Raw genomic sequence first — 14,210 nt, forward strand, 5'->3', positions numbered from 1 at the left:
TAAACCCCAGGAGTGTCTCTACTCTCTCACTCCTGACTGTAAACCCCAGGAGTGTCTCTACTCCCACTCCTTACTGTAAACACCAGGAGACCAGGAGTGTCTCTACTCTTTCACTCCTGACTGTAAACACCAGGAGACCAGGAGTGTCTCTACTCCCTCAATCCTGACTGTAAACACCAGGAATGTCCCTACTCTCTCACTCCTGACTGTAAACCCCAGGAGTGTCTCTACACTCTCGCTGCTGTGTATAACCACCAGGAGACCAAGGTGTGTCTCTACTCTTTCACTCATGACTATAAACACCAGGAGTGTCTCTACTCTCTCACTCCTGACTATAAAGACTAGGAGACCAGGAGTGTCCCTACTCTCTCACTCCTGACTTTACAACCCAGGAGTGCCTCTACAAAGTGACTCCTGACTACAAACACCAGGAGACCAGGAGCGTCTCTACACTCTCGCTCCTGGCTGTAAACCCCAGGTGTGTCTCTACACTCTCACTCCTGACTGTAAACCCCAGGACTGTCTCTACTCTCTCACTCCTGACTAAAAACACCAGGAGCCCAGGAGTGTCTCTACTCTCTCACTCCTGACTATAAACCCCAGGAGAACAGGAGTTTCTCTACTATCTCACTCCTGACCGTAAATCCCAGGAGTGTCTCTACTCTCTCACTCCTGATTGTAAACACCAGGAGACCAGGAGTGTCTCTATTCTCTCAATCCTGACTATGAGCCCCAGGGGTGACTCTAGTCTGTCACTATTGATTGTAAACCACATTAGACCACTAGTGTCTCTACTCTCTCACTCCTGACTATAAACACCAGGAGACCAGGAGTGTCTGTAGCTCTCTCACTCCTGACTATAAGCAGCAGGAGACCAGGAGTGTCTCCACTCTCTCACACCTGACTGTAAACATCAGGAGACCAGGGGCGTCTCTACTCTTTCACTCCTGACTATAAACACCAGAAGTGTCTCTACTCTCTCACTCCTGACTGTAAACACCAGGAGACCAGGAGTGTCTCTACTCCCTCACTCCTGACTGTAATCCCTTGGAGTGTCTCTACTCTCTTACTCCTGACTATAAACACCAGGAGAACTGGAGTGTCTCTACTCGCTAACTCCTGACTGTAAACACCAGGAGACCAGGAGTGTCTCTACTCTCTCACTCCTGACTGTAAACCCCAGGAGTGTCTCTACACTCTCGCTGCTGAGTATAAACACCATGAAACCAAGGTGTGTCTCTACTCTTTCACTGCTGACTATAAACACCAGGAGTGTCTCTACTCTCTCACTCATGACTATAAACACCAGGAGACCAGGAGTGTCTCTAATCTCTCACTTCTGACTGTAAACCCCAGGAGTGTCTCTACTCTCTCAATCCTGAATATAAACACCAGGAGCCCGGGAGTGTCTCCACTCTCTCACTCCTGACTATAAATACCAGGAGACCAGTGTATCTCTAATCTTTCAGTCCTAACTGTAAACACCAGGAGAGTCTCTACTCCCTCACTCCTGACTATAAACCCTAGGACTGTCCCTACTCTCTCACTCCTGTCTATAAACACCAGAAGTGTCTCTACTCTCTCACTCCTGATTGCAAACACCAGGAGACCAGGATTGTCTCTATTCTCTCAATCCTGACTATGAGCCCCAGGGGTGACTCTAGTCTGTCACTATTGACTATAAACACCAGGAGACCAGGAGTGTCTCCATTCTCTCACTCCTGACTATAAACACCAGGAGACCAGGAGTGCCTCTACACTCTCGTTCTTGACAGTAAACCCCAGGAGTATCTGTACACTCTCACTCCTGACTATAAAACCAGGAGACCAGGCGTGTCTCTACTCTCTCACTCCTGACTGCAAACACCAGGAGACCAGGAGAGTCTTTACTCTCTCACTCCTGACTGTAACCCCAGGAGACCAGGAGTGTCTCTACTCTCTCACTCCTGACTGTAAACCCCAGGAGTGTCTCTGCTTCTCACTCCTGACTGTAAACCGCAGGAGTATCTCTGCTCTCTCATTCCTGACTGTAAAACCAGGAGACCAGGGGTGTCTCTAATCTCTCACTCCTGACTGTAAACCCCAGGAGACCGGGAGTGTCTCTGCTCTCTCACTCCTGACAATAATCACCAGGAGACCAAGAGTGTCTCTGCTCTCTCACTCATGACTATAAACACTAGGAGAGTCTCTACTCTCACTCCTGACTGTAAACACCAGGAGGCCAGGAGTGTCTCTACTCTCTCACTCCTGACGATAAAAACCAGGAGACCAGGAGTGTCTCCACTCTCTCACTCCTGACTATAAACACCAGGAGACCAGGAGCGTCTCTACACTCTCACTCCTGACTGTAAACACGAGGAGTCTCTCTACACTGTCACTCCTGACTATAAACACCAGGAGTGTCTCTACTCTCTCACTCCTGACTATAAACACCAGGAGTGTCTCTACTCTCTCACTCCTGACTATAAACACCAGGAGTGTCTCTACTCTCTCACTCCTGACTATAAACACTAGGAGACCAGAAGTGTCTCTACTCCCTCACTGCTGACTATAAACACCAGGAGTGTCTCCACTCTCTCACTCCTGACTATAAACACCAGGAGACCATGAGTATCTCTACTTTCTCACTCCTGACTATAAACACCAGGAGACCAGTGTGTCTCTAATCTTTCAGTCCTAACTGTAAACACCAGGAGAGTCTCTACTCCCTCACTCCTTACTGTAAACCCTAGGACTGTCCCTACTCTCTCACTCCTGACTGTAAATCCCAGGAGTGTCTCTACATGCTCACTCCTATTATAAACACAAGGAGACCAGTGTGTCTCTACTCTTTCACTCCTGACTATAAACACCAGGAGTGTCTCTACTCTCTCACTCCTGACTATAAATACCAGGAGTGTCTCTACTCTCACTCCTGACTATAAACATCAGGAGACCAGGAGTGTCTCTACTCTCTCACTCCTGACTATAAACACCAGGAGTGTCTCTACTCTCACTCCTGACTGTAAACATCAGGCGACCAGGACGGTCTCTACACTCTCACTACTGACTATAAACACCAGGAGTGTCTCTACTCTCTCACTCCTGACTGTAAACATCAGGAGACCAGGAGTGTCTCGACTGTCTCACTCCTGACTGTAAACTCCAGGAGACCAGGAGTGTCTCTAATATCTCACTCCTGACTGTAAACCCCAGGAGACCAGGAGTGTCTCTACTCTCTCAATTCTGACTATAAACACCAGGAGACCAGGAGTGTCTCCACTCTCTCACTGCTGACTGTAATCCCCAGGAGTGTCTCTACACTCTCACTCCTTAGTATAAACCCCAGGAGTGTATCTACTCTCTCACTCATGAATGTCAACTCCAGGTTGCTCTCTACTCTGTGCCTCCTGACTGTTAACTCCAGGAGTGTTTCTACTCTCTCACTCATGAATGTCAACTCCAGGACTGTCTCTGCTTCCTCACTCCTGACTCAAGAGCCAAGGAGTAACGCTGCTCTCTCACTCCTGACTGTAAACCTAAGGAGTGCCTATACACTTTCACTCCTTTCTCTCACTCCTAGTGTCTCTGTTTTCTCATTCCTGACTCTAACCCCGAGCAGTGTCTCAACACCCTCACTCCTGACTGTAAACCCCAAGAGTGTCTCTAATCTCTCACTCCCGACTGAGTCCCAGGGGTTTCCGTACTCTCTCGCTCGTGACTGTCATCTCCAGGATGGTCTCTAATCTGTCCCTCCTGACTGTAAACTCCAGGAGTGTCTCTACTCTCAAACTCATGAAAGTCAACTCCAGGTCTGTCTCTGCTGTTTGACTCCTGACTCTAAACTCCTGGAGTATCTCTACATTCTCACTCCTGACTATAAACACCATGAATGTCTCTACACTCTTGCTCCTGACTGTTAACTCCATAGATAGGGTGGTTTGTCGTGACTTGAGGAGGTTATAGAGATAGGGAGGCTTGTAGGTGCTGGAGGAGGTTACAGAGATAGGGAGGGTTGTAGAGGCTAGAGGAGTTTACAGAAATAGTGAGGGCTATTGGGACTGGACTAATTTACAGGGATAGGGAGAATTGTAGGGGCTGGAGGAGGTTACAGATTGGGCATGTAGTAGGGACTAGAATAGTTTGCAGAGGTAGTTAGGGTTTTAGTGTTTGGAGGAGTTTGCAGAGACAGGGTTTTAGTGGCTGGAGAAGGTTATAGAGATGGGGAGAGTTGAAGATGCTGGAGGAGGTTACAGAGATACGGCGGTTGTAAATCCTGGAGGAGGTTACAGAGTTTGGGAGGGTTGTAGGGGCTGGTGCAGTTTTCAGAGATAGGGAGGGTTCTGGTGCTGGAGGAGGTTACAGAAATAGGCTAGGTTGTCAGGGCTGTAGGTGGTTACCGAGATAGAGAGAGTTGTAGGGTCTGTAGAGGGATAAGAGATAGGGAGGGTTGTTGGGCTGGATCGGTTACAGAGAATCAGAGGTTGTAGACACTGAACAAGATTACAGAGATGAGTAGGGTTGTATTGCCTGGAGGAGGTTACAGAAATAGGGAGGGCTGTTGGGGCTGGAATATTTACAGGGATAGGGAGAATTGTAGGGGCTGGAGGATGTTTCAGAGATAGGGAGGGTTGTAGGTGTTGGAGGAAGTTACAGAAAAGGTGGGGGGGTTGTAGCTGCTGGAGGAGGTTACAGAGGTAGGGAGGGATGTAGATGCTGGACGAGATTACAGAGATGGGAGGGTTGTTGGGGCTGGGAGAGGTTACAGAGATAGTGACTGTTGTTGAGGCTGGAGGAGGTTACAGTCAGAGGGAGGGTTTTAGGGCTGGAGGAGGTTACAGAAATATGGAGGGCTTTCGGGGCTGGAGTATTTTACAGGGATAGGGAGTATAGTAGTGGCTGGAGGAGGTTACAGACATAGGGGGTGTGGGGGTGTTGTTGGGGCTAGAGGAGGTACAGTGATAGGTAGGGTTTTAGAAGCTAGAGGAGCTTACGGAAATAGGGAGGGTTCTAGGGGCTGCAGGAGTTTACAGAGATAGGGAGGGTTTTAGAAGTTAGAGGAGTTTACAGAAATATGGAGGGCTATAGGGGCTGGAGGAGGTTACAGAGAGAGGGAGATAAAAACAAAAAACTGCGGATGCTGAAAATCCAAAACAAAAACAGAATTACCTGAAAAAACTCGGCGGAGATGAACAAAGTTGACGTTTCGAGTCCTCATGACCCTTCAACAGAACTAAGTAAAAATAGGAGAGGGGTGAAATATAAGCTGGTTTAAGGTGGGGTGGGGGTGTGGTTGTAGGGACAAGCAAGCAGTGATAGGAGCAGATAATCAAAAGATGTCACAGACAAAAGAACAAAGAGGTGTTGAAGGTGGTGATATTATCTAAAGGAATGTGCTAATTAAGAATGGATGGCAGGACACACAAGGTACAGCTCTCGTGGGTGTAGGGTGGAATAAGACGAACAGGGCATAAAAGGTATAGATATGAAAATAATGGAAATAGGTGGGCAAAGCAAAATCAATATAAATTATTGGAAAAAACAAAAAGCAGGGGGAAGAAACGGAAAGGGGGTGGAGATAGGGGAGGGAGGTCAAGATCTAAAGTTGTTGAACTCAATATTCAGTTCAGAAGGCTGTAAAGTGCCTAGTCGGAAGATGAGGTGCTGTTCCTCCAGTTTGCGTTGGGCTTCACTGGAACAATGCAGCAAGCCAAGGACAGACATGTGGGCAAGAGAGCAGGTTGGAGTGTTACAATGGCAAGCGACAGGGAGGTCTGGGTCATTCTTGCGGACAGACCGAAGGTGTTCTGTAAACTGGTCCCCCTGTCTGTGATTGGTCTCTCCAATGTAGAGGAGACCACATTGGGAGCAACGAATGCAGTAGACTAAGTTGGTGAAAATGCAAGCGAAATCCTGCTTCACTTGAAAGGAGTGTTTGGGCCCTTGGACGGTGAGGAGAAAGGAAGTGAAGGGGCAGGTGTTGCATCTTTTGCGTGGGCATGCGGTGGTGCCATAGGAGGGGGTTGAGGAGTAGGGGGTGATGGAGGAGTGGACCAGGGTGTCACAGAGGGAACAATCCTTACAGAATGTGGCCGGGGGGGGGGGTGAAGGGAAGATGTGTTTGGTGGTAGTATCATGCTGGAGTTGGCGGAAATGGTGGAGGATGATCCTTTGAATGCGGAGGCTGGTGGGGTGATAAGTGAGGGCAAGGGCGACCCTATCATGTTTCTGGGAGAGAGGAGAAGGCGTGAGGGCGGATGCGCGGGAGATGGGCCGGACACGGTTGAGGGCCCTGTCAACGACCGTGGGTGGAAAACCTCGGTTAAGGAAGAAGGAGGACATGTCAGAGGAACTGTTTTTGAAGGTAGCATCATCAGAACAGATGCGACGGAGGCGAAAAAACTGAGAGAATGGGATGGAGTCCTTACAGGAAGTGAGGTGTGAGGAGCTGTAGTCGAGGTAGCTGTGGGAGTCGGTATGCTTGTAATGGATATTGGTGGACAGTCTATCACCAGAAATTGATTCAGAGAGGTCAAGGAAGGGAAGGGAAGGACAATCCCCATCCACCGCTACTCTCCTCCGTCTGGCTGAACTTGTTCTCTCACTAAACAATTTCTCCTTTAACTCCTCTCACTTCCTCCAAATAAAAGGTGTGGCTATGGGTACCCGCATGGCCCCAGTTCTGCCTGTCTCTTTATGGGGTATGTGGAACATTCCTTGTTCCAGTCCTACTCCGGTCCCCTCCCACAACTCTTTCTCCGGTACATCGATGATTACTTCGGTGCTGCTTCATGCTTTCGTCGGGACCTGGAAAAATTTATTAATTTTGCTTCCAATCTCCACCCCTCCATCATTTTCACATGGTCCATCTCTGACATTTGCCTTCCCTTCCTTGACCTTTCTGTCTCAATTTCTGGTGATAGACTGTCCACCAATATCCATTACAAGCCCACCGACTCCCACAGCAACCTTGACTACAGCTCCTCACACCCCGCTTCCTGTAAGGACTCCATCCCATTCTCTCAGTTCCTTCACTTCCGTCGCATCTGTTCTGATGATGCTACCTTCAAAAACAGTTCCTCTGACATGTCCTCCTTCTTCCTTAACCAAGGTTTTCCACCCACGGTGGTTGACAGGGCCCTCAGCCGTGTCCGGCCCATCTCCCGTGTATTCACCCTCACGCCTTCTCCTCCCTCCCAGAAACATGATAGGGTCCCCCTTGTCCTCACTTATCACCCCACCAGCCTCCGCATTCAAAGGATCATCCTCTGCCATTTCCGCCAACTCCAGCATGATGCCACCACTAAACACATCTTCCCTTCACCCCTCCGGCGTCATTCCGTAGGGATCATTCCCTCCGGGACACCCTGGTCCACTCCTCCATCACCCCCTACTCCTCAACCCCCACTTATGGCACCACCCCATGCCCACGCAAAAGATGCAACACCTGCCCCTTCACTTCCTCTCTCCTCACCGTCCAAGGGCCCAAACACTCCTTTCAAGTGAAGCAGCATTTCACTTGCACTTGCTTCAATTTAGTCTACTGTATTCATTGCTCCCCATGTAGTCTCCTTTACATTGGAGAGACCAAACACAGACAGGGCGACCGCTTTGCAGAACACCTTCGGTCTGTCCACAAGAATGACCCAGACCTCCCTGTCACTTGCCATTTTAACACTCCACCCTGCTCTCTTGCCCACATGTCTGTCCTTGGTTTGCTGCATTGTTCCAGTGAAGCCCAACGCAAACTGGAGGAACAGCACCTCATCTTCCGACTTGGCACTTTACAGCCTTCCGGACTGAATATTGAGTTCAACAACTTTAGATCTTGAACTCCCTCCTCCATCCCCACCCCCTTTCCGTTTCTTCCCCCCCCTTTTGTTTTATCCAATAATTTATATTTTTCTTTTCCCACCTATTTCCATTATTTTTATATCTATACCTTTTATGCCCTGTTAGTCTTATTCCACCCCATCCCCACTAGAGCTGTACCTTGTGTGTCCTGCCATCCATTCTTAATTAGCACATTCCTTTAGATAATATCACCAACTTTAACACCTCTTTGTTCTTTTGTCTGTGACATCTTTTGATTATCTGCTCCTATCACTGCTTGCTTGTCCCTACAACCACACGGCCAACAGCACCCCCCCCACTTCTCTCCCCCCACCCTCCACCTTAAACCAGCTTATATTTCACCCCTCTCCTATTTTTACTTAGTTCTGTCGAAGGGTCATGAGGACTCGAAACGTCAACTTTGTTCATCTCCACCGATGCTGCCAGACCTGTTGAGTATTTCCAGGTAATTCTGTTTTTGTTTTGTGACAGAGATAGGGGGGGTTGTCGGTGCTGGAGGAGGTTACACAATACTCTAGATCTCACTCTCGGTCTCACCATTGCCCTGTACAATTGAAGAATAACCTCCCTGCAATTCCCCTCACAATAAATGATAACATTCTATTAGCTTTCCTAACTACCAGCTCTACCTACATACTAACATTCTGTGATTCATGCTCTCGGACACCCAGGTCCCTCTGAATCTCAGAGCTCTGCAATCTCTCACCATTTAGATAATAAGCTTATTTTTATTCTTCTTGCCAAAATGAACAATTTCACCTTTGCCCACATTATACTCCATCTGCCAGGTATTTGCCCATTTACTTAACCTATCTCTGTCTCTTTGTAGCCTTCTTACATCCTCTTCACAATTTGCTTTCCCATCTATCTTTGTATCATCAACAAATTTAGCAACCATAGCTTCGATCCCTTCAGCCAAGTCATTTATATAAATGATAAAAAGTGAAGGGCCATGCACTGACCCCAGCACTGGGAGGAGGCATTGGCGCAGTGATATTGTTGCTGGCCTACCCAGAGACCCAGGGGAAATCTTTGGGAATCTCGCCACAGCAGATGGTGGAATTGAATTCAATAAAAATCTGGAATTAAAAGTCTGATGTTGACCATTAAACTATTGTTGTAAAAACTCATCAGGATCACTAGTGTGCCATCCTTACCCGGTGGGGCCTACACGTGACTCCAGACCCGTGGTCAATGTGGTTGACTCTGAAATGGCCTACCAAGCCACTCAGTTTTTACAAACGGCTACAAAGTCACAAAAAAGGAATGAAACCAGATGGACCACCCGGCATCGATCTCGGCAACGGAAATGACAAAGGCTTTCACAGCTGTCGACCCTGCAAAGTCCTCCTTACTCACATCTGGGTCTAGAGCCAAAATTGGGAGAGCTGCCTCACAGACTAGTCAAACAACAGCCTGACATATTCATCCTCACAGAATCGTGCCTTGCAGATAATGTCCCAGACACCATCATCACCATCACCATCCCTGGGTATGTCCTGTTCCACCAGCAGGACAGGCCCAGCAGAGGTGACAGCACAGTGGTATACAGTGTGGAGGGAGTTGCCCTGGGAGTCCTCCACATCGACTCCAGACCCCATGATGTCTCATTACATCAGGTCAAACATGGACAAGGAAACCTCCAGCTGATGACCACGTACTGCCCTCTCTCAGCTGATGAACCAGTGCCCCTCCATGTTGAACATCACTTGGAGGAAGCACTGACGGTGGCAAGGGCACAGAATATACTCTGTACTTCAATGTCCACCACCAAGAATGGCTCGTTAGCACCGCTACTGACTGAGCTGGCCGAGTCCTAAAAGACATAACTGCTAGACTGGGTCTGCGGCACGTGGTGAGGGAACCAACAAGAGGGAAAAACATACTTGACCTCATCCTCACCAACCTGCCTACCGCAGATGCAGCTGTCCATGACAGTATCGGTAGGAGTGACCACCGCACACTCATTGTGGAGACGAAGTCCCACCTTCACATTGAGGACACCCTCACTACCACCGTGCTAAATGGGATAAATTTTGAACAGATCTAGCAACTCTAGACTGGGCATCCATGAGGCACTGTGGGCCTCCAGCAGCAGCTGAAGTGTACTCGAACATAATCGGTAATCACAATCTGTAGAAAATTGTCCAGGTATGTCCTGTATACACAAAGCAGAGCAAATCCAAACCGGCCAATTACCACCCTACTCTCGATCATCAATAAAGTAATGGAAGGGGGCATCAGGAGTGCTGTCAAGTGATGCTTGCTTAGCAATAACCTGCTCACTGATGCCCAGTTTGGGTTCTGCCAGGGCCACTCAGCTCCTGACCTCATTACAGCCTTGGCTCAAACATGGACAAAAGAGCTGAACTCCAGAGGTGAGGTGAGAGTGACTGTCCTTGACATCAAGGCAGCATTTGACCGAGTGTGGCATCAAGGAGCCCCAGCAAAACTGGAGTCAATGGGAATCAGGGGGAAAACTCTCCACTGGTTGGAGTCATACCTAGCACAAAGGAAGATGGTTGTGGTTGAATTCAATAAAAAAAAAATTGAAATTGAAAGTCTGATGATGACAATGAAACTATTACATGGTTGTGGTTGTTGGCGATCAGCCATCTCAGTTCCAGGACATCACTGCAGGAGTTCCTCAGGGTAGTGTCCTCGGCCCAACCATCTTCAGCTGCTTCGTCAATGACCTTCCTTCCATCATGAGGTCAGAAGTGGGGATGTTCGCTGATGTTTGCACAATGTTCAGCACCGTTCGCAACACCTCAGATACTGAAGCAGTCCATGCCCAAATGCAACAAGATCTGAACATTATCCAGGCTTGGGCTGACAAGTGGTAAGAAACATTTGTGCCACACAAGAGCCAGGCAATGGCCATCTACAACAAGAGAGAACCTGACTATGGCCCCTCACCATTCAATGGCATTACCATCACTGAATCTCCCATTATCAACATCCTGGGGGTTACCATTGACCAGAAACTGAAGTGGACGCCCTACATAAATGCTGCAATAGCAGGTCCGAGGCTCGGAATCATGAGACGAGTGATTCACCTCCTGACTCCCCAAAGCCTGTCCACCATCTACAAGGCACAAGTAAAGAGTGTGATGGAATACTCTCCACTTAGCTGGATGAGCGCAGCTCCCACAACACTCAAGAAGCTCAAGATCATCCAGGACAAAGCCGTCTGCTTGATTGGCACCGCATCCAAAAACATTCAATCCCTCCATCACTGACGCACAGTAGCAACAGTGTGTATCATCTGCAAGAAGCGCTGCAGGAATTCAGCAAGGCCTCTTCTGCAGCTCTTTCCAAACCTATGACGTCTACCACCAAGTAGGACAAGGGCAGCAGATAGATGGGACCACCACCACCTGGAAGTTGTCTCCCAAGTCACTCACTGTCAATGTCGCTGGGACAAAATCCTGGAACTCCCTCTCTAACAGCACTGTGGGTGTACCTACTCCACATGGACTACAGCGGTTCAAGGAGGCAGCTCAGCACCACCTTCTCAAGGGCAACTCGGGATGGGGAATAAATGCTGGCCCAGCCAGCGAAGCCCACATTCCCGGAATGAATTTTTAAAAGATATCTTCAAATTTTAGGGCAAAGTTGTAAGCCAAGGCCAATCCAATCCAACTCAGATTTAATTACAGAATTACCTGGAAAAACTCAGCAGGTTCAACAGAACCATGAGGACTCGAAACGTCAACTCTTTTCTTCTCCGCCGATGCTGCCAGACCTGCTGAGTTTTTCCAGGTAATTCTGTTTTTGTTTTGGATTTCCAGCATCCGCAGTTTTTTTTGTTTTTATCAGATTTAATTATAATGACTCCAAACATTTCAAAATAAAGTGCGCTTCCCCTTTAATATCATCACTCAAATTCTGATTTTTGCTATAACTTCTTTTACTTTCTCCTTTGACTCACACACATTTCGTAAAACTTCCAGCAGATACACTGCACACAAATTAACATTTCCCATTCACCGACTTCCGAACACACAAAGAAAACGTCAACATAGAAATTGTTTCCCTGTGTATCTGCCTGTGGCACTCGAGACTACTGTCTGCTTGCTCTTTAAACAATGCCAGTCTACATTCCCCGGCTGCCTGAATATTCCCAGTTTGGGATGTCCCTACAAATCACAATGTTCAGTTTCTTACCTTTCCATCAGCAATGTGCCCGTAATGACTACTTTCTCGGTGTTTTTCAGGACTCCATTTCAGATCCCAATCATCATTCTTCATTTTGTTCTCTACCTTTTTATGTTTGTCTTAGAGGCTCTTCACCAGCGACCCTCCCAGCCCATTGGCCGGTAAGTTATTTGTCTTTGAGTCTGTCATTATGTTATGATATTGTCAGTTCATTACTGCATTTTCTCTGTCACCCACAATTGACCCAATTGTGTGTCTACGATTTCCCCATAGCCCACAGTTGACCCCAGTGGCTCTCTCTGGTTTCTTAATAGCCCACAGTGGAACCCAGTGGTTCTCAAAGGTTTCCTGAAACTCATTGTTGAATCTGGTGGCTCCCTACAGTTTCCCTATAGCCCACAGTTGACCCAATTGTGTCTCTACACTTTCCCCATAGCCCACAGTTGACCCCAATGTGTTTCTACACTTTCCCTATAGCCCACAGTTGACGCCGATGTGTCTCTACTCTTTCCCTATAGCCCACAGTTGACGCCGATGTGTCTCTACTCTTTCCCTATAGCCCACAGTTGACCCCAGTATGCCTCTAAGATTTCCCTATAGCCTGCACCGACTCCAGTGGCTCTCTACAGATTCCCTATCGCCCACACTGACTCCAGTGGCTCTGTACGGTTTCCATATATCCCACACGCACTCCAGTGGCTCTCTACGGTATTCCTATGGTCCACACAGACACCAGTGGCTCTCTACGGTTTCCTTATAGTCCACATTGACTCCAGTGGCTCTCTATGGTTTCCCTAAGCCCACACTGACTCCAGTGGATCTCTACGGTTTCCCTATATCCCACACTGACTCCATTGGCGCTCTACATTTTCCCTACAGTCCACACTGCCTCCAGTGGCACTCAACAGTGTCCCTACATCCCACACTGATTCCAGTGACTCTGTATGGTTTCTCTATTGCCCTCGCTGACCCCAGTGGCTCTCTACAGATTCCCTAAAGCCCACACTGACTCCAGTGGCTCTGTATGGTTTCCCTATATCCCACACTGACTCCAATGGCTCGCTACGGTTTCACTATATCACACACTGACTCTAGTGGCTCTCTACGGTTTCGCTATAGTCCACACAGTCCCCAGTGGCTCTCTACGGCTTCCCTATATCCCACACTGATTCCAGCGGCTCTCTACGGTTTTCCTATAGACCAGACTGACCCCAGTGGCTCTCTACGGTTTCCCTATACCACACACTAACTCTAGTGGCTCTCTACGGTTTCCCTACAGTCCACAATGACCCCAGTGGCTCTCTACAGTTTCCCTATAGTCCACACTGTCTCCAGTGGCTCTCTCTGGTTTCCTTATAGCCCTCGCTGACTCCAGTGGCTCTCTACAGATTCCCTAAATCCCACACTGAGACCAGTGGCTCTGTACAGTTGCCCTATATGCCACACTCACTCCAGTGGCTCTCTACGGTATTCCTATAGTCCACACTGACTCCAGTGGCTCTCTACAGATTCCCTAAATCCCACACTGACACCAGTGGCTCTGTATGGTTGCCCTATATGCCACACTCACTCCAGTGGCTCTCTACGGTATTCCTATAGTCCACACTGACTCCAGTGGCTCTCTACGGTTTCCCTGTGGCCCACACTGGCTCCAGTGGCTCACTACGGTTTCCCTATGGTCCACACGGACACCAATGGCTCTCTAAGGTTTCCCTATAGTCCACATGGACACCAGTGGCTCTCTACGGTTTCCCTATAGTCCACATTGACTCCAGTGGCTCTCTACGGTTTCCCTATAGTCCACATTGACTCCAGTGGCTCTCTACGGTTTTCCTAAGCCCACACTGACTCAAGTGGATCTCTACGGTTTCCCTATATCCCACACTGACTCCATTGGCGCTCTACATTTTCCCTATAGACCACACTGCCTCCAGTGGCACTCAACAGTTTCCCTACATCCCACACTGACTCCAGTGGCTCTGTACGATTTCTCTATAGCCCTCGCTGACCCCAGTGGCTCTCTAAATATTCCCTAAAGCCCACACTGACTCCAGTGGCTCTGTATGGTTTCCCTATAACCCACACTCACTCCAGAGGCTCTCTACGGTTTCCCTATAGCCCACACTGACTCCAGCAGCTCTCTATGGTTTTCCTATGGCCCGCTGTGACTCCAGTGGCTCACTACGGTTTCCCTATGGTAAACACTGACTCCAGTG

This window comes from Carcharodon carcharias, unplaced genomic scaffold, assembly GCF_017639515.1.
Source record: "Carcharodon carcharias isolate sCarCar2 unplaced genomic scaffold, sCarCar2.pri U02, whole genome shotgun sequence".
NCBI classification, from domain to species: Eukaryota; Metazoa; Chordata; class Chondrichthyes; order Lamniformes; family Lamnidae; genus Carcharodon; species Carcharodon carcharias.